Source organism: Lissotriton vulgaris, chromosome 1_1 (assembly GCF_964263255.1).
Source record: "Lissotriton vulgaris chromosome 1_1, aLisVul1.2, whole genome shotgun sequence".
In the NCBI taxonomy this organism is placed as follows: Eukaryota; Metazoa; Chordata; class Amphibia; order Caudata; family Salamandridae; genus Lissotriton; species Lissotriton vulgaris.
Window position 1 is genome coordinate 1,442,700,311 of NC_141685.1, and position 22,039 is coordinate 1,442,722,349.

Consider the following 22,039-nt stretch of genomic DNA (forward strand, 5'->3'; position numbering starts at 1 on the left):
ATGTCTTGGCAAGATTTCTGAATCCTGTCCAAGGTGCAGGCCTGCATGTTAATAATCTGAGGGATTTGGCGTATTTCCTGTAGTGAGTCTGAAATGTCATAAAGAGTAGCCCCAATGGCACTAATGTCCTGCCTCACATAAGCCTGCTGTTGAAAAAGTACATCCTCTCTCCGGCCACCAGGATGGTTTGCCAGCCCCCTCTGCATGGGGCGGCCTCTGATATGACTGTCAGGTCCTCCAGCAAGGGGAGGGGTGGCACTTGAGAGCTGTGGGGAGGATATTGGTGTCTAGTTGATACCTGCCCCTAATCAGTGGTGTTTGGGTCCCTCAGATGCTTGAAAGAAGCCCAGGTAGGCACTGTCATGGGAGGAGTGTGTAGGAGGTGCAACATGTCAGACCTGAACGTGAGGGCTTTGAGGAGTTGATTGTTGTGTTGGGGTCGATGAATACTCTGGCTGGTTGGCTGACTGCTGGGAATGGGCAATCCTCAGAGGTAAAGTGGAAGACACAATCCTGCCCGGACCTGGTGTAGGCTTTGTTGTGGTAGGGTAGGGTAGGGGTACCCACTTTTAGGAACTTTAAACAAAAATCCCTCTACAAGAGAGATACTCCAAGGAGCACTCTAACCTACAGATGACAAGGATGGAAGAATACCTCTTGGATGAACCCATGTCTGGAGTGATGGGACACTCTCAACCTGTACTCACTTGGACTCTATGAAGCTGTGTCTCCAATGCCACTGGCATTGACATCCTTACTCCCTTTAAAGAGTAGACTTTTCAGGCACCCAGTAAGAGAGGATTACCCTGGGACTTCTGTGGACCAGTTACTAGTGGGATTTACTTTAGAAGGGGTATACTGGGCTGCTGGCTTACATATATGTGTGATGCTAGGCCATGAGATATGGTGAATGCAGGGAGGCAACATGGCCAGCCTTGAGAGCTTTGGAGTGCTCTCTGATGAGAGACCCCTCTCAGATTTTAGCTGCACGGGGAGGAGGACAGGTAGCGGCTCCTCGTCAGAGGGAAAACAAGCGAAAATCCAACTTCCAAACATTTGAACAATTTTAGAGGCTAGGAGGCCTACTTGAAACACCTTTGTAATTGACCCATTGGGATGTAGAAAACTGCCTTTTCCTGTCCCCTTCAGTTTGAAGCCTTCCGTAAGGTCCCCCATTCAAGTTGCACTAGAAAAATATGTCCTGTGGTTTCTTTTAAATCTCTCTGGGGCGCCCATGGTGATGTGGATACCCCTTTGGGGACCATTGAGAGGGGCAGTGTGTGGCAGCTCCCTTCTCCATTTTTCATATCCAGTAGGGAAGGCCAGTGTTCCAGGTCTAGCAGTGGGTCAGGAGAGAGATGCTTTTGTATCCTAAATAACGCACCTCTTCCCTAGATTGCCAGCACCGCAGAGGTATTGGGGACTGCTGCCATGCACTGATTACAGGAGCATCCACAAGGGTTCATAGAGCCAGGAGCATTGCTGTGCTCCACCTCATCTCTCCCTGTCCAGGGGGAGTGGGAAGCACACAGAGCACAATTCCATACCCACACTGACCAGTGGTGTGATAAAGCAAGATGGTTCTCAACTAGCAGAAAAGCATTCAGAGTTAAGGGAGCAACTTGAAAGTGTTTGCTTGGTCTCCCAAGCAGTCACTGTTTACAAAAACATACACAGACAAAGCCACATCAAAGATAGTGACATTAGCAGAGGTAAACAGATAGGAGCTCACCCAATAAGGACCTACAAGTGCCATATTGAATTTGTTTGATTCTCCAGAAGCACTGAATGCCAGCAAGAGAGTTTTGCTCCGTGTGAGGGCCAACAGGAGTGATGATCAGCCTTCCACTTAAATTTCACTTGTTCACAAGAGTGAAAAGAGTGTGAAAAGAGTAACTTCAGGAGAGTTTCCCCTACAAAATATGCATTCCTAGCGATGTGATTGTTAGTCTTATGTTTTTCTGGAGCACTATGTTGTTTATTTCTAGGTTATGTACCTATTTTGCAGCTATAAGAAACACTAAACAACTTGAAGGTCTGGAATAAAGCTGAGTCCTTTAGGTCCTCACAAGAAACAATATAAACTGAACATGCCTTGGGCCAGCCCACGAGTGATCAAAGGACACTGAAAAATGAGCTTAAATTAAAGTCCTATCAGCCCACCCTCGTGGCGGAGCATCGTCATTTAGGACGTCAAGAACCAAACCGGTGTCTCCGTGCCCAGATGTATTGGCTGGATACCACACGATTTAAGGTTCAAAGAATGAGAGTGTCCTCGCCACTAGCGGTGCTAGTACAATGCAGTGCAGTGTGGATAAAGTGAGTGATGTTAAAAATGACTGTCAAGGCAAAAAAGTTTATTTTATTCGTATTCACCTGGACGTCACATTAAAAAGGGTGAAAGAACAGTGTGAAAAAATCACGGTAGTCTTTGCTTAAAGGTCAATGGGGCCATTTTGCAGCTACCATACCTACTGAAGATATATTCATACTGTATGAAGGTGTAGTATTAAGTGGTGATGTTGGTTAGCATTCAACATGTAATACTATCAATAGCCCGATAGATGGTCCTTGGATTCACAATAATATACCCTTACCTCATTCCTGGTAGAGTGGCAAAGAGCAGTTAGGCTTTACTAAAGGAACATGAGTTAAACTTTTAGAAGGACCAACATGGGTGATAAGTAATTGACACAACTCCATAGAACTCAGACACCAATTTATGACAATAGAGTGTATTTTCATCTTAATTTAGACACCAAAACAAACACAATAGCTTCCATATAACCTGAGTTATGGATTGTAAAAGAAAACTTAAATCACAGCAACGCAATACTGGAGAACCTTTGCTTTGTGATCAATGGTAAAAAGTGGTAGTGACAATCAGTCACTTGCAGATTGAGTTGCCTGAAACCTACCGGGTGTAAAGATGATGCAGGTCCCAGGACCAGGCCAAGATAACCAGTTCACTTTTTCCTGGTCCATAGAGCCCGGGTGGAGAGTAGTCCTGTCTGTCTATGGTGCTGACTGGGAGTTATGGGAGGGGGGACTGCTGCTGAAGAAAACATATGCAAAATCTCAACAACTGGGCCCCTTCCATGGTCAGCTGAAGGTGTTATAGAGTTCTCTCTCAATGTAGTGTAGAGTACAGGGGTAATTTGCCAGACTGGTGACCAACAAGCATTGGCAGCGATAAGCTCAACACCAAGCGTCAATGTCCGGCGGTCCGGGGGAACACGGTAATTACCTGTTATTTTGTGGAAGGAAGGACTACAGATCCCACAATGCACTAGATGCCCTTGGAGGGCCCGATGGCCAGCAATTCTCCGGATCCAGAGCATTGATTTACCTGCAGTTTGCAGAGGACTATTGCTACTATTCCAGGGGAGTCTGAGGTTGCTTCTGGCTCTGTCTGGGAAACTGACCTTTTATCTAGGAGGAGTCTTCTTCATGAAGCTCCAGGAGTGTTGTCACAGGTGCAAAGTATCCCTTTTGGGTTGTGCAAGTCGTGTTGTTGCAGACACAGGACTGTTCTTTGTCCTTTTTAATGAAAGTTGGATAAGAACTAAGAGGTTCTGGTTTCACGGGTTCCCCGAAATCCTAGTTTTAGAGGAGTTAGGGGTGTGGGGGCACTTCTGCAGTGGGCTGCTAGTTCCTGCAGCTAAAACACTCCTGAGTTGATCGCTTTCGGGGGTGTAGGTCAGCTTTTCTACCAAGCACCCAATATTTCTACCACTTTTAAAAATGACAGAAGTGTTCCTTAGGTGTACAGATAAGACAGCTCACCCTAGAGGTGTGGCTAGCCTTCTGGGATGTAGCCCTGCCTAATACCTAATTTGCCACCTTTCTAGGGGCATATATGCCTGGGGATGGGGATGGTTGTTTACTCCTTTGACAGTGCAATCTTTGAAACTCACAACCTTAATGTGCCACTTCACTAACCTTCCTAGGAGGTGTGACCTCCTTCCTACCCAGGTATTTGTTCCTTACACCTGGGAGTGATCACACTGCCTGGCAGGAGGTCAGAATCCTGTCTTGGTGGCAGCAAGCTCAGGCTGCCAGCAAGAGCACAGAGAACCAGGTGATCAACGTTTAAGCCAGCCACCTGGGTGTATACCACCTGGCCCGCAACACAAGTTTCATGTCAAGGGTGATGAGGAACATTCTTTGACACCAAACTCCACATATTTAGGTGGTACCATAAGTGAGGTAGCGGCCCCAGGTTTACCTAGGTGCTATCCCATGTTATCCATTTGCCTGCCTATCAATTATAGGGTACTTTAATGTTAAAGGCTACTATATTGACATAGAAGCTTGCACTTACATGTCCACACCTTTCAATCAATCAATCAATCAAGAAATGTGTATAGCGCGCTACTCACCCGGAGGGTCTCAAGGCGCTTGGGGAGGGGGGTCCGCTACTGCTCGAGCAGCCAGGTCTTGAGTTGCTTCCTGAAGGGAGGTGGTCTTGGGTAAGACGGAGGTGGATGGGGAGAGAATTCCAGGTCTTTGCTGCCAGGTAGGAGAAGGATCTTCCTCCCCTGGTGGCTCTTCGAATGTGTGGAATGGCGGCGAGGGGGTGGCTGGTTGATCGTAGTTGGCGGGTCGGAGTGTAGAAGGTTAGGCGGTTGTTGAGGTACCTTGGGCCTAGGTCGTGGAGGGCTTTGTGTGAGTGGGTGAGGAGGCGGAACGTGATTCTTTTGCTGACGGGGAGCCAGTGCAGGTCTTTGAGGTGTCCGTAGATGTGTCTGTGACGGGGGATGTCAAGGATAAGTCATGCGGAGGCGTTCTGGATGCGTTGGAATCTTTTCTGCAGTTTGGCTATGGTTCCGGTGTAGAGGGTGTTTCCGTAATCCAGTCGGCTGGTGACGAGTGCCTGGGTGACCGTCTTCCTGGTTTCGGTGGGGATCCATCAGAAGATCATACGGAGCATGCATAGGATGTTGAAACACGATGACGAGACAGCGTTGACTTGTCTGGTCATTGATAGGGAGGAGTTGAGGAGGAAGCCCAGGTTGCTTGCGTGGTCCGTTGGTTTGGGTGCGCTGCCTAGGGCCGGGGGCCACCAGGAGTCGTCCCTGGCAGATGGTGATGATCTCAGGATGAGGACTTCTGTCTTTTCTGAGTTCAGTTTCAAGCGGCTGTTCTTCATCCATTCAGCTACTTCTTTCATCCCTTCGCGTAGGTTGGTTCTGGCGGTGGCGGGGTCATTGGTGAGGGAGAGGATCAGCTGGGTGTCATCGGCGTAGGAGATTATGTTGAGGCTGTGTTGGCGTGCGATGGCTGTGAGGGGGCTCATGTACACGTTGAAGAGGGTGGGGCTGAGTGATGATCCTTGTGGTACGCGGCAGATGACTTCGGTGGCCTTGGATCTGAACGGGGGGAGACGGACTCCCTGAGTTCTTCCAGCGCCTTCTCTTGGATTCCGATGTTGTTGAGGCATTGTACTAGTGTGCGGTGGCAGACAGTATTGAACGCTGCGGAGAGGTCCAAGAGGATGAGGGACGCTGTTTCCCTGTTGTCAAGCAGGGTCTGGATGTCGTCAGTGGCTGCGATGAGGGAGGTCTCGGTGCTGTGGTTGGCTCGGAAGCCGGACTCTGAGTGGTCGAGGTTTCCGTTCGTCTCGAGGAAGGCGGCAAGCTGTCTGTTGACGGTCTTCTCGATGACTTTGGCAGGGAATGGGAGGAGCGAGATGGGGTGGTAGTTCTTGAGGTTGGTGGGGTCTGCTGATGGTTTCTTCAGGAGGGCGCTGAGTTCGGCATGCTTCCAGCTCTCCGGGAAGGTGGCGGTGTTGAAGGAGCAGTTGATGATGTCCTGGAGTTGGGGTGCGATGACGGAGTCAACCTTGTTGAAGACGTGGTGGGGGCATGGGTCGGTTGGTGATCCGCTGTGGATGGTGTTCATCGTGTGGATGGTGTCCTCGGTGTTGACTGGGGTACAGGCACGGAGGGTGGTGGTCGGGGGTGTTGGTTCTGCAGTTGGGTGCGTGGCTTGTTCGCCGTAGCTGTTGTGTATGTCTGCGATCTTGTTGTGGAAGAACGTTGTGAGTGAGTCGCAGAGGTCTTGCGAGGGGGTGATGTCGTTGTTTCTGGCGCTGGGGTTGGAGAGCTCTTTGACGATGCTGAAGAGCTCCTTGCTGTTGTGTGCGTTGTTGTCTATTCGTTCCTTGAATGCTGACTTCTTGGTGGTGTGGATCAGCTGGTGGCGATGCGGGTGGCGAGCTTGAGGGCTGTCATGTTGTCTGTGGTCGGGTTCTTTCGCCAGGCTTTCTCAAGGGTGCAGCAGTTCTTCTTGGAGTTCTTGAGGTCGTCGTTGAACTATGGGGCTTTCTTGCTTCCGGGCCTGTTGGGATGGGTTTTCAGGGGTGCGAGGTCGTCGGCGCAGTTGGTGATCCACTGTGCAAGGTTGAGGGCTGCTTGGTTGGGGTCCGTTGATCCGGCGGGAGGGTTCTGGCTAAGTGATGTGGTGAGCTGGTCGGTGGTGATCTTGTTCCAGCTCCTGCGGGGAACTTGTTGCAGGAGGTGGTGAGTCGTGGTCTTTCTGAAGCTGAAGTGGACGCAGCTATGGTCGGTCCAGTGGAGTCCGGTGGAGTGGCTGAAGGAGATGTGCTTGCTGGAGGAAAAGATTGGGTCCAGCTTGTGTCCGGCGTAGTGGGTGGGGGTGTTCACCAGTTGCTTTAGCCCGAGGTTGGCTAGGATGTCCAGCAGGGTGGTGGTGTTGTTGTCGTTGTTGTTCTCCAGGTGGAAGTTGAGGTCCCCTAGGAGGATGTAGTCAGCGGAGGGGAGGGTATGTGGGCTGATGAAGTCTGCGATGTCTTCGCTGAATTGTGTGCGGGGTCCTGGGGGTCTGTAGATGAGGGTGCCTCTGAGAGTGGTCTTGGGGTCGGTGTGTATTTGGAAGTGAAGATGTTCAGCGGCCGTGACGGTGTCGTCGGAGTTGGTCGTGATGCGGATGGTGTTCTTGTGGACGATGGCGATACCTCCTCCAGTCTGGTTGACGCGGTGCCTCCGGGTGATCTTGTATCCGTCCGGGATGGCTATGGCGATGTCAGGTGCTGAGGAGGCGTTCATCCAGGTCTCTGTTAGGAATGCGACGTCCGGAGAAGTGGTGTTGAGCAGGTTCCATAGTTCCACATCTGTGGACGGATCGGGTGTTGAGCAGGATGCACTTCAGGTGATTGCTGTTGGCGCTCGGCTTGGCGGTGCAGGTGAGTTGCAGGTCTGTTGCAGGAGAATTTGCAGGCTTGGCAGGTGAAGGGTCCGTGGGTGTGTCCTGGGGCGGCTTGGTGGCAGCCAGGGGGTCGGCCGGCGTTGAGTGTGCTGAGGGTGGCGGCGTTGTATGTCCGGCGGGTGGGATGGCATCTGCGGGGGCCAGGGGGTATGGCGCTGGGCACGGTCCAGGCGTGGACGGGCGCAGACCCGCTGCGTGTGCACGTTGCTCGCACGTGCGGACTCTGCCATAAATGGAGAGTGCTGGGACGGAGCGAGGGAGGAGCAGCTGGGAGGCGGGAGCGGGGTGGCGAGTGGGGAGGGGAAAAGCGGTGATGCAGGAGGGAACGGGGGAGGGGGGGAGCAGCAGCAGGGAGCGGGGAGTGGGTGGAGGAGCACAGGGGTAGAGAACACAACAACCAAAAATAAAGTGGCACAAGAGGGGCAGAAACAAAGACGGTCACAAACAAAATATTAGGCTCAACAAGTAAACGGCAACAAAACAAGATACTGTACGGTCAGGCAAGCTCAGGGGCACATGAGCTCAGGGGCACAACAGAGGCATAGCGGGCAGCGGCGGCAGCAAGCGGAGATCGGGCACACCAGGGATGGGCCACAAGGCGGGTGGAGCGACCAGCTCTGACCAGGTCAGGTCAGGTCACCTTTAATATACTGCATCATGCCTCCTGGGATCAGGAGGGCTTCCTTAGGGATTACTGACATATATTAAAAGCAGTACATTGACTTTGCCACTCAGAGTCAGGGCAAAGTCGAAATGGAGCAGTTTACACTGTTCTGCAGGCTGAAATGGCAGGCCTGCGGTCAGTAGTTTACTTGGGTCACTCAGGGTGGCAAAAATATTCCTGCAAGCCTTAGGAACCCCTTTACCACTTATGCACTTGGTTCAACTGGTACCATATTCTAGGAACTTATAAGGGGGTAAAGTCCTTCTCAATTGGGGATGGCAATCATACATAAGAGTTTTAGGGAGAGAGCATTGGCACTGGGGCCTGATTAGCAGGCTACAGTGCACTGTCAGAGTCGAAACCCAGCATCTAGACTTTCAAATGGGGGCAAAGAGTAAGGGGCTTCTGCAAAATATGTGTTTTCTTGCACATCCACTTCATAAGGTTGAGCGATGTAAACATTTCTGACAGGACCAATGGTAACATGAAATCATTACATATATTGAATAGCACTGAAAGATGTTACCATCATGCAACATTTTCAGTATGGATTGCATCATAAGCTGTGTTTATCTTCTGCTATTTTATTGTGGTGACAACGTAACAAAGCCTGCAGGCCTGACTCTTATCAACTGTAACCACAATGCAGTGTTAAGCACATGTGATTTTAGTATTTACGATATAGTATTTAATGGTCCATTAAAGGTGGTTCTAGCTCAGTGGGTTCAAGGCACATTTAGGGGATTGCCTATCAGTGATATTTTCCTTTAGTTTACACCACCTGTTGGTTGTGAGGCCCTACTGAGAGTGTTACATCAACATTTCCACCTGTCATTCTGTCTGCAGTAATATTTACTAGTGTGTGTAATAAAGTCATTTCCCTTTGTATAAGAAAAAGCACTGACTGGACAGTGATTTATGTTGTTTTGTTTGTTACATTGTTGAATGCTGAGTCTACAGCCCACAGCACCACCCCTATGCAAGCGCTGAAGTGCTCTGCCTCGCTACCCTGAGAGTCGAAAGTTAGCAAGGATTACTTGATTCCTCATTAGGTACTGTGCAGTAAGTGGACCCCACAACATCTGTGGCAAAGGTCCCCTTCTATAACAGTTGGGGTCACATACACCTGGCCTGTCCTCTGACCCTCCCACACAAATTCCTTCCACCAGGTTAACGAAAATGTGAGTAGTTTTCGATATCTTATTATTACAAGTGCAAGGGTCAATTATTTGGCTTCAAAATAAGGACCGTCACTCATTCATGGAAAACACCAAAGGCCTTCCTTTCTACTTATAAGCATCTCTTTATGACTTAGCTGACTTGATGCTTACAGCTGTTTGAAATGGACCTTTATGTCCCCGGTATTGTGCTTAAGGATTGTACAGAGGAATACAAAAAGGTGTAGGGTCGAATGCTTGAATTAATCTCACCCACTGATAATTAATCAGGCCGTATTATCCGTACAATGGTTTTTGCCCACCATGACACATTAGACAGGATCCAGCCATAAGCAAATTCCAGCTCCAAAAGGAACAGTCAGAACTGAACTGCGAAGTCAAGTCGCTTCTGTACCAGAACATATGCAACTCCAGACAGGTTTCAGCCAATGTGTGCCTCGTCTATAGGGTGCATCTAGGCTCTAGTAGGACAGGGAACACAGTACTCGCTTCAAAAAGATATAGTTAATTTTTTTAAGTAGTCTCAAAATTGTCAGTGATCTTTGACCATCTCGGAAAATCCAACTATGGCTTAAATGTTTGGGATGCATGTTTGTCCCCACCACTTTTTGATCATTGTATTTTGAAACAATCAGAATTGGAAAATATTAGAGTATAAATAAATATATTTAAGTATTTTTCCACATCCAATAGTATTTTTGTCACTTGTGGGCAACATTTCGAGACTTTGCACAGCATATCTCTGTGCTGCTTTCTAAATATTATCAGTAGTAGCTCCTTTATGAAATGACATGGAAAGATATTTCCCAATCTTTAGGCCACAACCCTTCCTCATAGTTTGGTTCACTGTACAGTTCGCACATTTAATCGTAATAACGTTTTCGATCTCAATCTCACTTTGGCACATATAAAGAAAAATCATTTGGTCAGCGGGTTAGTTTCATTGTAGTGGAGTGCTGTATACACTTGACACGAAGACTGACACTGTACCCTCTGATGACCAGTGAAATATCTCTAAAGCACCTGAGAAAGAGTGAAATTTCTTCATGTTTATGTATGTATGTATGTATGTATTTGTAATCTTTTATAGCGCGTGTCTGTCACCCCACGGGTATCCTGGCGCTTTGACTGAAAAAAATCCTGCTGCAGCATTTTGTACCAGTTGTGATATACCCAGCAGCTTTGAGAGTATGGGACTTCAGAATTACAATAATGGAGCCAAGCCGATGCAAACACATTCATAATTTGAATTCTTTGTTTTAAATTGCAAAAGTAAATGATCCTTTACCAGTCTCAGTCGCTACAAGTACATCCAAACTTTGGACTAAATTTGGCCATTCGTGGTGAGGTTTAAATCATTATAGCCGGGCTGAAGACAGCTGGAATGCCAGAAACCGGTCCACGGAAGCTTGTTTCCGGTCAAGGGAAGCCATGGCTTGGCAGTTCGGGCTGGACTGTTCCCATGAGGCACAGGGTCAGACTGATTTGCATTTGGTCATGTCTAAACTGGGGTGGTGTGGAGTGCAAAAAAACGATGGATTTAGGCCCAGATCTCTGTATTGGGGTGAATGTATGACATTGTTCTGCATTCTGTCCATCAACTGTGGTTTTTGCTTAAATCATTATAGACCACTGGGGGCAGATTTACAAGCCCCTTGTGCCACTTTTAACATGGGAAAGTGACGCAAAAGTTGCGCAAGGGGCTTGTAAATCTACCCCCTGATTTTTAACAAGTTAGGGTTCGTGTACCAATGATGAGGGCCACCTTATATGCTCCCTTATGGACCTCTGTTGTAAGGTGGGCTAAATCTTTTAATCTTACATCTACCCCTTCTGACAACATAACTCTTTCCTTAATCCTCACTGGAGACATTATGGAAAAGTGAGAGCTTCATTAGCAATGGTACCAGGATTTGATCACCCTATAACTTTATTACAGAAATATTTCTGAACAATAATGGGACTAAAATATTTTGCTACAGCAAAGTCTCTATAATAAGTGTGCATAAATAATGCCATTCATTTCATTGAGCCTATTGTCTCAGTTCCTGTTTGCATGGCATTTCAAATAACCATGAGAAGAAGAACATAGGGTTTGATATAGAGTGTGGTGGACATGTACTCATCACTTCGGCCTGATTGCACGTGTACTAGGATATAATGGACATGTATGTTCTTGTCCCCCAAACTTTAAATCAGTCCCGTAGTCTAGCTGTTTTTGTACTGGAATGATTGAAGATACATAGCACATAGACTCCATCTAACATCAGTTTGAAACTGATTTTTCCTAAGGAGTATTGGGAAAGACCACTTTGGGAACGATTCTAGCTGTTCTAGGTAGGGTATGACTCAGGAAGGATCATCTCGGTTCGAAAAGCATATCTGCTACTGCAGGAGTACCATTTTACCACAAGGTATTATTCCCTCCCTCCCTTCCACTTTCATAGCACACCAAACAGTAAGACCAACCACAGCAAATTCTTAATCCTTTCACCTCAGTGTGAATTTCAAGAGTGGGTGCCTGTGATGGGTGCAGTACAGTATCTGCTGAACTGCCACGAATAATCACCATATTTTCATAATGACACTGATTACGTTGTTACTTCATAATAATCTGCTTCCCTATTATGTAACTAAGTGCCCCACTCTGATATCAAATACACAGCTCTACTCGGTGCCCAGGCAGCTTGTGCACACATATGGAAACTCAGTGTTTTGGGATTCTGAGTGCTGCCACCGAAGAGCTTTGTCTTGTTGCAGGGGACATCTGTCCCTATATCATTTTGTGTAATCACAGCAGTCAAATCTGTTGAAGTAGTAAGACTGAGGTAGTCAACTGCTCTGTTGAAACTGGCTAAGGCAGTACTTCCACATTTATAAGGGTGACAGGAACCTAACACCAGCCGCGTATAGTTTGGATCTACTATTTCAGAGGGACCTTTTTGGTGTTTTTTTCTTGTTATCTGGTCTCTGGTTACCCTACACATGGTCTAGATGGTGAATAGTCTGGATTGACGTAGGTGCACCTCTCAACATTGTGCAAATTTCATAAGGTCCATGAAATAGACTATAAATCCAAAGAGCACCAGCGTCTTTCCCAGGTGCAGCAAATACTTCACATTAGGACTAGCCGGCAGATAATGGGGAATTACATGCTGAATCTGCGTTTACCAAAGCTAATTTCCCATGAATTGCGGAAGATTTGACTGAGTACGGGTTTCAGGAGGGCCTGGGCACTGTAGATCAGGCGTTAAATCTTTCCCTATTTATTACGGGTTTCAGGAGGGCCTGTGCACTGTAGAGCAGGCGTTAAATCTTTTCCTATTTATAGGAAAATATGTGGGGGCAAAAAAATGGTAATCTGCATTTAGTTTATGTAGATCATTCTGCAGCATTCGACTGCGAGTCCCACTCAAAATTGTGGTCTATTCTAACAGATTTGGCTGTTGACTAGCCTCTGATTACATTTCTCTGCGAACTGTACTCGGACGCTACGGCGAGGGTGAGAGGTGAGATATGGGGTCCATGGCGAGCTTACAGAATCATTTGCCGTCACTAGGGGGGTTAGGCAGGGCTGTGTGCTGGCTCCCTTCCTTTTTAACCTTCAAGCAAAAAAACAGCCTAGAGTCGGCAATGCTGGAAGGGAGCCATTGGTCATCACCCAATTGCTGCATTATTATATGCAGATGACTCTGTGTTAATGGCAAGGACCCCCAATCAGTTGCAGTCACTTCTTAATAACTATTGTAAGTTTATGTCATCCTTGGACCTCCTGGTTAATATTAAAAAGACATTTGTAATGTACCTGGGTAAGCGGTTGAAGAAGCCTAAACCGATTGTAATTGCCAACGCAAAGCTGGATTGTACCAACAGTTACCCATATCTGGGTATCTTAATTGATAGTAAATTATCCTGGAGGCAGTCTATTTGCAGTCGAAAATTATTGTTTTTTAAGAGCTACTACTGCTTTGATTGATTTTTCGAGGAAGTTTGGCAAGCCACCCCCGGAAGAACTTTTGAAAATCTATTACGCCAAATGCCACAGCGTGGCAGTCTATGGTGCTGGCGTATGGGGTTATGTTGCGGTAGATGCACTCCAGGTTGTTGAAAATGGTTTTATCAAGTATGTGTTGGCACTTCCTAAAAGTGCTCCATCTTACGGTATCCATATTGAGCTGGGTATGGATTATATTATGGATAACATTAAAATTCAGCCCGTTCTCTTATGGCACCGGGTCTGGACCACGGAGCAGTGCCATTTGACCCGGTCCTTTATTGTGGATTGTTTGGGCATGGCATATTGGACTAAAATTCCCTGGCTTGTCTATGTGAAGAATTTTTTAAGGGATTTGGATTTGAACCTGTATTTCGATGATCCATCTTCCCTGTTAAATATCACTAGGAAACATCTGAAAACTATATGTCTTTCACATCTAAGGGAGTTGCGTTTGATCCAAGAAATTAGAAAGCCAACTAACCTTCAGATTCTAACCTTACAATCTACTCTAGGTATCCAACCTTATCTGAAATTTTATTTGAATTCCTTTGAAAAACTTCTCCTTACTAGGTTCCGTTTTAATTCTTTTTTCCGTATGATTTCTTTTCCGAAAAAGCAGGATTGGTCCAAATCTATTGTTAAATGCCCATGCGATGATTCATGAGAACAATCCACACTTCATGTTATCTTTTTCTGTAGGTTCTATGAATCTCCTCGCAAGCGTTGGATTGTCCCCTTACTTTCATTCATGGGTTTGAGAACCTGCCGCCCTGCTCTTCTTGCACTGCAAAATTTGGACTCTGTCTTTGTCGCTAAATGTGTAGCATGTTTTCTTAAAATGTGTGTAAAATATCGTCGTAACCTGGATTAATTGGTTTTTAATGCACTTGCACTTTATTATCAGCCTCACCATCTTTTATACTTGTGATTCCCTTTTTTAATATATATTGACTGTTGTTCTGTTGTTCTGTACTTATTATGGTTCCTATAAAATTGTGGCAACTGAATAAAAGATTTATGACTGACTGACTGAGTAAATTTGTCAGGGGAAAATTGCCTGGGACATTGTTCGTTTATGGGGAATTGCAAAACCTTTCTAATGATTATTGATATTGGAGAACCTTTTGGATTGTATACAACTCCGGAGATGGAAGCCTGCAAGGGACAGGAGACCTTTGTTCCTGCATTTGCATTTTAAATTGAAACATTTTTGCAATAGCAAACTCATGTCCCTCTGGACCACTGCCTGCTTCCCTTAGACTGCCTGACATGTTTCCCTTTAGCGAATCATGTACTGCTGGATCAGGGGTTGTAACTGATCAATGGTTTTTGAAGACAGATTAATTCACAAACCATTGTTACTTACATTTGGAAACAGGAGAGGGGCTGCCCATTCAAGGCACTCCTATTTCTTATTCAGAACATTTCACAAAAACACGTTTACAAATTAGAAAGATTATTTGAACAATGTACAAAGTCATTTTACTTCTGCAAACTCCTGAGACCTCTGAAGGTCTTTGGAAACCTGGTGCTTAGTGTACATGTGTGTGTTAGGGGCACACACCAGATGTATAATTCGCCTTTAGGACCTACAATTACTATACATTTGTATTTCCTTCCTTCTTGGTTACCTACTGCATATACTGTGTCTCATTGAGTTATTGAAGTTTGTACTATCTGCGAAAGGTGTACAATACATTCTCAACAGTCCTGGGCCAGTCTAAATTATGTGGGAGATAACCTCCTTTATTTAGCATTAAATTGCTAAAAACTGCATATTATATTTCAGGCAGGTGCCACGTATATTGTATTGTGCATGCTTCTATTGACTAACAGAAATGTTTAAGAGCAAGACACAAATTGGCATAGGTCATTTGGAATTCTCTTGGAGTTAACTTTAATTGTCTCTCATCATAATATTTATGAATGTGCATATGGTTATGACTGCCCAACCAGACATGCATGTAGGCTCATTTTCCTAGGACCAAAACGGAGAGGTAAAAAATATAAGTGTTATTTTAAGGAGGGTGTAGAAAAAGGGCATGTATTAGGCAGTTACGTTGATGCACCAGTGTACCACGAGGCTGACATTCCAAAATTTAACATTTAGGATATTTTTGATGTGGGCGAACGTATGAAACGTATTTATCAATCCAGACATTCATTTAATATGCAGGGGAGTGACAGTGGCGGCTCCTCCACAATTGTGGAGGAGCATCACCCCACTGACTGACGTAGAGCCAGCAAATAAAAAACTATAACGACACAGTTTTCGTTTCCTGGCTCTGAGCCAGCTTGTGCATGGAGGGACGGGGCGTGGTAGATGGGAGGAGGAGTGCTAGGTACACTACTTAAGTGCTTATGTGTGTTTGGCCCGCCATCTCACGTCGACCAAAACACACATGCGCACTTAGGTTTATCCAGCCCAGCTGCATTCATCAGCTGGACTGGAGAAACTCAACAGACTCTGCAGCATGGTTATTGGGGATTGGATATGAGACTTTCCCAGGGGCTGCTGGGACCAGGAAGAGGGCAGCAGAAGTGACCCGACGTGGGAGGTGGCCAGCAGCGTCAGGTTAGATATTCATTTCTTATTATTAACATGTCCCTGTCAAAGTAGCCCCCCCGCACATTCTCCCCCGCCCTCCCCCTCACCCGCCCCACCACCCTAAGTTAATGGTGGCTGCCACTGATGAGTAATACACATACATAACGAGCAATGCAACATTACTCATGTTACGTTTGTCATGTTACACATATTAGTCGAGACTTAATCAGGACTTTTAGTGCCACCTCAAGCGGCGCCGGGAGACCCCATGTGGGTAGCTGAGCGCCTTGCAAGTTTAACTACAATTACAATTACAATTAAAATTACAATTACAATTAGTTGAGAGAAAAGTGTTAAAGTAACAGTAACACGTAGAATTAATCAGAATAATTTAGAAAGGTGTATTATTGGTGCTCACAGTAAGGATAGGAGTTGCGCTTGGCAATACCACAGTAATCAGTGTTACATTACAATCAAATATTAGAAATGGTTTTTGTGGTTGGCTAGGGTATACCTCTAAGCCAGGCAGAAACCACCACTCTATTCAGGGTATGTAAGTTACACAGCAAAGATAACCTGTTCTCACCCTCTAATAGCCTGGCACAGAACAAGCAGGCGCATCATCAACGGAAATGTGTAAAGCATTTGTGCAACACACTCACACTAGTGACACGAAAATTACACCACAAATGTTACTCCACACTGTGGTATATAAAAAATAAATTGTATATTGTACATAAGACAAGGACCAAAATAACATGAATCATAAGTCCTGTGCATATTCTGCAGTGACTGAAATAGTTCTTATTAGCATAAGTAAACCAAGATCAAGATGGCATAAATCCCTTAAGTACACTAGGCATTATAAATACTGTGCATCCAATGTAGGTATTTAGGTAGTACTCGTGATCTCAGGCAATGTAAGGCACAAACAACATGCATCCTTACATCAAGGAACAAGGTACACTTAGGGTATGAAATACTGCAGATTTCAAAATCAAAGGAATCACCACCTAACCCCTGTAGTACAAGAATCACAAAATATCCACATTATTGCATGCACTACAAAGCAGGCTAGGTACTAGCAATTGAATCACAAAATACTGTGCAAGTAATGCAGATTGTTAGGGGAAATCATATAAATGGCAGTAGAAATATAGGGCACAGTGTACATGCACAACTTCTACACACTGTACGGCAATTCCAGTGGACCCTGAGGAAACAATTGCATTCAGGCACAAGTGGAGGGCACACAAGCACCTACCTAGAACACAGTATATGATACTATAGTGTTCTGACACCTTCCAGTCTTTATTAACATCCAGAAGCTGCTTGTCAGGGTCTCCCACAGGGAGTCCTATCCCAAGGTATGGAAAACACCGTAGGTGGGGAGGCGTAACCCAATAATGTAATGACTGCTTGGTTCTGATTTACCAGAGATAAAGCACACAGTACCTACAAGTCACTGTGGCAGCAGCAGCAGCAGCATGGTCTGTAGGGCCACTTCGGTCTGGACGACACAGAGAGCCCAAGTGAAACAAGGATTCTGCGCAGCCCTTCCCTCCTAGACAAGGGAACTCAGGTCCTCTCTGCCATACACTAGTGTGCAAGGTGGTGAAGGGAATTTCTACAGAGGCTACATGCCTCATCGGCAGCCACCAGGAAATCATTGCAGCCTTTGGACTCATGAGGGGGCACTGAGGGAAGTTCCCGAGGTGCAGCCTCAGGGAGGTGGCGATCTCTGATCTTCTTGCTCTGCTCTCATAGGATTCAGGACCTCGGTGCTCTCCTTCCCCCCCTTAGTCCTGCAGGTCTACGGACCTGTGTAGAGGCTCGCAACAGGCAATGATGGTGATAGATCTTCCCGCAAAGAGCAGGTGCCTTAACCCAATGCTCACCACGTGCTGGGCCCCATGGGGGCGAACACTTGATGGGAGGCAGGGAGACAGCAAAGGGCAAGAAGACCAGTGTAGCAAAAATCAGCAATTCCACTGGCGATCCCTTCTGATAGCACCAAAGAGTCTTGGGAAGCCAGGGTCTGGGAATTGCTGGCAGAAGGGCAAGAAGCAGAAATGAAATCCAGTGAATTCTGTATGCCACCCAGTAGATAGCAAGTAGCAGGGCAAGAGCAGAAGAGCAGTCCAGGTGAGTCCTTTGTGCAGCGCAGCAGTATTTCTGACAGATGTTCTGCCCCAGTTCCAAAGTGCTCTAATTGTATTGTGGTATAGCCCTGTAATTATGCTCAAAAGGTTGTTGATCTAGGGGGAACTTCAAAATAAACCTTTACAAGTGCACAATACTCTCTTTCAATTTCACCACTTCCACCAATGTTAGAAATTGGCTTTCTGGTTGGTTAGAATATGCACCTAAGCAAGGCAAAATTCACCATTCTAGTGAGGGTAAATTACACAGCAAAGGTAAGATGTGCTCACCCGCTAGTAGCTTGGAGAAGAACAAGCAGGGGGATCATCAAAGGAAATGTGTAAAGCATTTGCGCAACACACTCACACTAGTGACACAAAAACTACACCACAAAAGCGACTCCACACAGTAGTGTATAAAAATATATATTGTATATTGTATCAATCAATCAATCAATCATAGACATTTATAGAGCGCACTACTTACCCGGAGGGTCTGAAGGCGCTGGGGGGGGGGGGATGTGCTGCTACTGCTCGAATAGCCAGGTCTTGAGCTTCTTCCTGAAGGAGAGGTGGTCTTGGGTCAGGCGCAGGTCGGTCGGTCGGGAGTTCCAGGTCTTGGCGGCCAGGTAGGAGAAGGACCTTCCTCCTGTTGTCGTTCTTCGGATGCGGGGGACGGCGGCGAGGGCGTGGCTGGCTGTTCGGAGATGACGTTTGGGAGCGTAGAAGTTGATGCGGTTGTTGAGGTAGCTCGGGTCTTGATCGTGTAGGGCTTTGTGTGCGTGGGTGAGGAGGCGGAAGGTGATTCTTTTGTTGACGGTGAGCCAATGCAGGTCTATCAGATGTCCGGAGATGTGGCTGTGTCGTGGGATGTCGAGGATGAGTCTGGCTGAGGCGTTCTGGATCCGCTGGAGTCTCTTCTGGAGCTTGGCGGTGGTTCCGGCGTAGAGGGCGTTGCCGTAGTCCAGTCGGCTGCTGACGAGGGCCTGGGTGACCGTCTTCCTGGTCTCGGTGAGGATCCACCGGAAGATCTTCCGTAGCATGCGCAGGATGTTGAAGCATGACGAGGAGACGGCGTTGACTTGTCTGGTCATGGTGAGGGAGGAGTCCAAGATGAAGCCCAGGTTGCGTGCGTGGTCCGTCGGTTTGGGTGCGGTGCCCAGGGCGGGGGGCCACCAGGAGTCGTCCCAGGCGGAGGGCGAGGAGCCCAGGATGAGGACTTCCGTCTTGTCTGAGTTCAGTTTCAGGCGGCTGGTCGTCATCCACTTGGCTACGTCTTTCATCCCTTCGTGAAGGTTGGCTCTGGCGGCGGCGGGGTCGTTGGTCAGGGAGAGGATCAGCTGGGTGTCGTCAGCATAGGAGATGATGTTGAGGTTGTGTTGGCGTGCAATGGCCGCGAGGGGGCTTATGTAGACGTTGAAGAGGGTGGGGCTCAGCGAGGATCCTTGAGGGACGCCGCAGATGACTTCGGTGGCCTCTGACTTGTACGGTGGTAGACGGACTCTCTGTGTCCTTCCGTCGAGGAAGGAGATGATCCATTCCAGTGCCTTCTCCTGGATTCCGACGTTGCTGAGGCGCTGCACTAGGGTGCGGTGGCAGACAGTGTTGAATGCCGCGGAGAGGTCTAGGAGGATGAGGGCCGCTGTTTCGCCGTTGTCCATCAGGGCTCGGATGTCATCGGTGGCAGCGATGAGGGCGGTCTCAGTGCTGTGGTTGGCTCTGAAGCCAGACTGTGAGGGGTCGAGGGATCCATTCATCTCGAGGAAGGCGGCCAGCTGTTTGTTGACAGTCTTCTCGATGACTTTGGCTGGGAACGGGAGGAGCGAGATGGGGCAGTAATTCTTGAGTTCGGTGGGGTCCGCTGTAGGTTTCTTTAGTAGGGCGCTGAGTTCGGCGTGCTTCCAGCTCTCCGGGAAGGTGGCGGTGTCAAAGGAGGTGTTGATGATGTCCCGCAGGTGGGGTGTGATGACAGCACCAGCCTTGTTGAAGACGTGGTGAGGGCAGGGGTCGGTCGGAGATCCGGAGTGGATGGAGTTCATCATGCGGATGGTGTCTTCGGTGCTGATCGGGGTCCAGGCGCGGAGGGTGGTGGTGGGGGGCGGTGGTTCGGTCGTGGCGTGCGTCGGTTGAGTGCTGAAGCTGTTGTGTATGTCCGCGATCTTGTTGTGGAAGTAGGAGGCGAGGGAATTGCAGAGGTCTTACGAAGGGGTGATGTTGTTGTTTCCGGCATTGGGGTTGGAGAGTTCCTTGCAATTGTGTGCGTTGTTGTCCAGCCGGTCCTTGAATGCAGTTTTCTTGGTGGCGGGGATCAGTTGGTGGTGCTTCCAGGTGGCAAGCTTGAGGGCGGTCATGTTGTCCGGTGTTGGTTCCCTTCTCCAGGCTTTCTCGAGGGCTCGGCAATTCTTCTTGGTGCTCTTGAGTTCGTCGGTGAACCATGGGGCCTTCTTGCTCCCGGGTCTGCTGGGCGGGGTCCTCAGTGGGGCGAGTTCGTCCGTGCAGTTGCTGATCCACTTCGTGAGGTTGTCGGCGGCCTGGCTGGGGTTCGCTGAGCTGGCGGGAGGGTGTTGGCTCAGGGAAGCGGCGAGCTGGTCGGCTGTGATCTTGTTCCAGCTTCTTCGAGCAACCCGTTGCTGGTGGTGGATCGTCGTTTTTCTGAAGGTGAAGTGGACGCAGCTGTGGTCCGTCCAGTGGAGTTCAGTGGCGTGGCTGAAGGCGATGTCTTTGCTGGCTGAGAAGACGGCGTCGAGTGTGTGTCCGGCGAGGTGGGTGGGGGTGGACACCAGCTGCTTGAGTCCGAGGTTGGCGAGGTTGTCGAGCAGGGTGATGGTGTTGCGGTCTTTGTTGTTCTCCAGGTGGAAGTTGAGGTCCCCCAGGAGGATGTAGTCAGCGGAGAGGAGGGCGTGCGGGCTGACGAAGTCGGCGATGTCCTCGCTGAATTGTGTGCGTTGTCCGGGGGGTCGGTAGATCAGGGTGCCTCTGAGGGTGGTGTTCGGGTCGGTGCGGATCTGGAAGGGCAGGTGTTCGGCGGTTGTCAGGGTGTCGTCGGTGTTGGTCGTGATGTGGATGGTGTCCCTGTGGATGATGGCGATGCCTCCTCCCGTCTGTTTGACGCGGTCTCTTCGGGTGATCTTGTATCCCTCTGGGATGGCGATGTCGGATGCTGAGAAATCGTTCATCCAGGTTTCCGTGAGGAAGGCAACGTCAGGAGCTGTGGTGTCGAGGAGGTTCCAGAGTTCGATGGCGTGTCTGTGGACGGAGCGGGTGTTGAGCAGGATGCACTTGAGGTGGTCGCTGTTGGTGTTCGACTTGGCGGGTGCTGGTGCGGGGCAGGTCCGGATGCAGGTGAACTTGCAGGCGTGGCAGCTGAAGGGTCCGTGGGAGCGCCTCGGAGTGGCTCGGTAGCATCCAGGGATCCCGCCGGTGTTGAGTGCGATGAGTTCGGTGGCGTCGTAGGACAGTCGGGTCGTCTTCCGTCGGTGGGGGCCAGGGGTTCGGGCGCTGGGCGCGGTCCAGGCGCGGACGGGCGTAGACGGGCTTACCTTTGGCGCGCCTTCGGCGCACAATCGGCGCGCCCGCTGCCCGTTTGCACGGTCGCCATATATGGCGAAGTGCGAGGGAGGGCGGAGCAGCTGGGAGGTGGGAGCGGGGAGGGCACAGAAAGAAAAGGGGGCGTGGTTAGCGGCGGTGGCGGGAAGCGGGGAGGGAGGAGACCGGGGGGAGCGAGAAACAGGGGGACAGGAGAAAAAACAGTAAATACAAATGCACAAAGGAACAAAATATTACTCAACAGGCAGAGGGGCACACAGCGAGAGCCTGTAGATCAGGCGAGCACAGCGCTAGTCCGCAGGAGACCACGCCGCTCGGTGGCAGGGGCGTGGTCACACGGCGGCGGCAGGGGCAGCGAGGCAGGCGGGAGGCACACGCAGCAGCTGGTGGCCGTGCGGCGCGGGGGGTGTCCTAAACTAGGTCACACTCACCTGCGTCGCACGGACGCCATATATGGCCAAGTGCGAGGGAGGGCGGAGCAGCTGGGAGGCGGGAGCGGGGAGGGGTGTGCATGATACCCTAAATGTCCTAAACACCAACATGCCAATGACCTGCAAGACAGTAAGAAACTAACAACGCACTGGCCCCTGTAACGCCTCACCTCCCCGGTGCCCTGCAACATCTTTGTTTTGTCATCATTTCCAAGGTACTGTAACCGAGGTCTGCATGACTCCATAGCCATCCAGCGGTCCGTCGCTGTCAGCCCTGTACTTTGAGATTCGACTCCATAAAGCA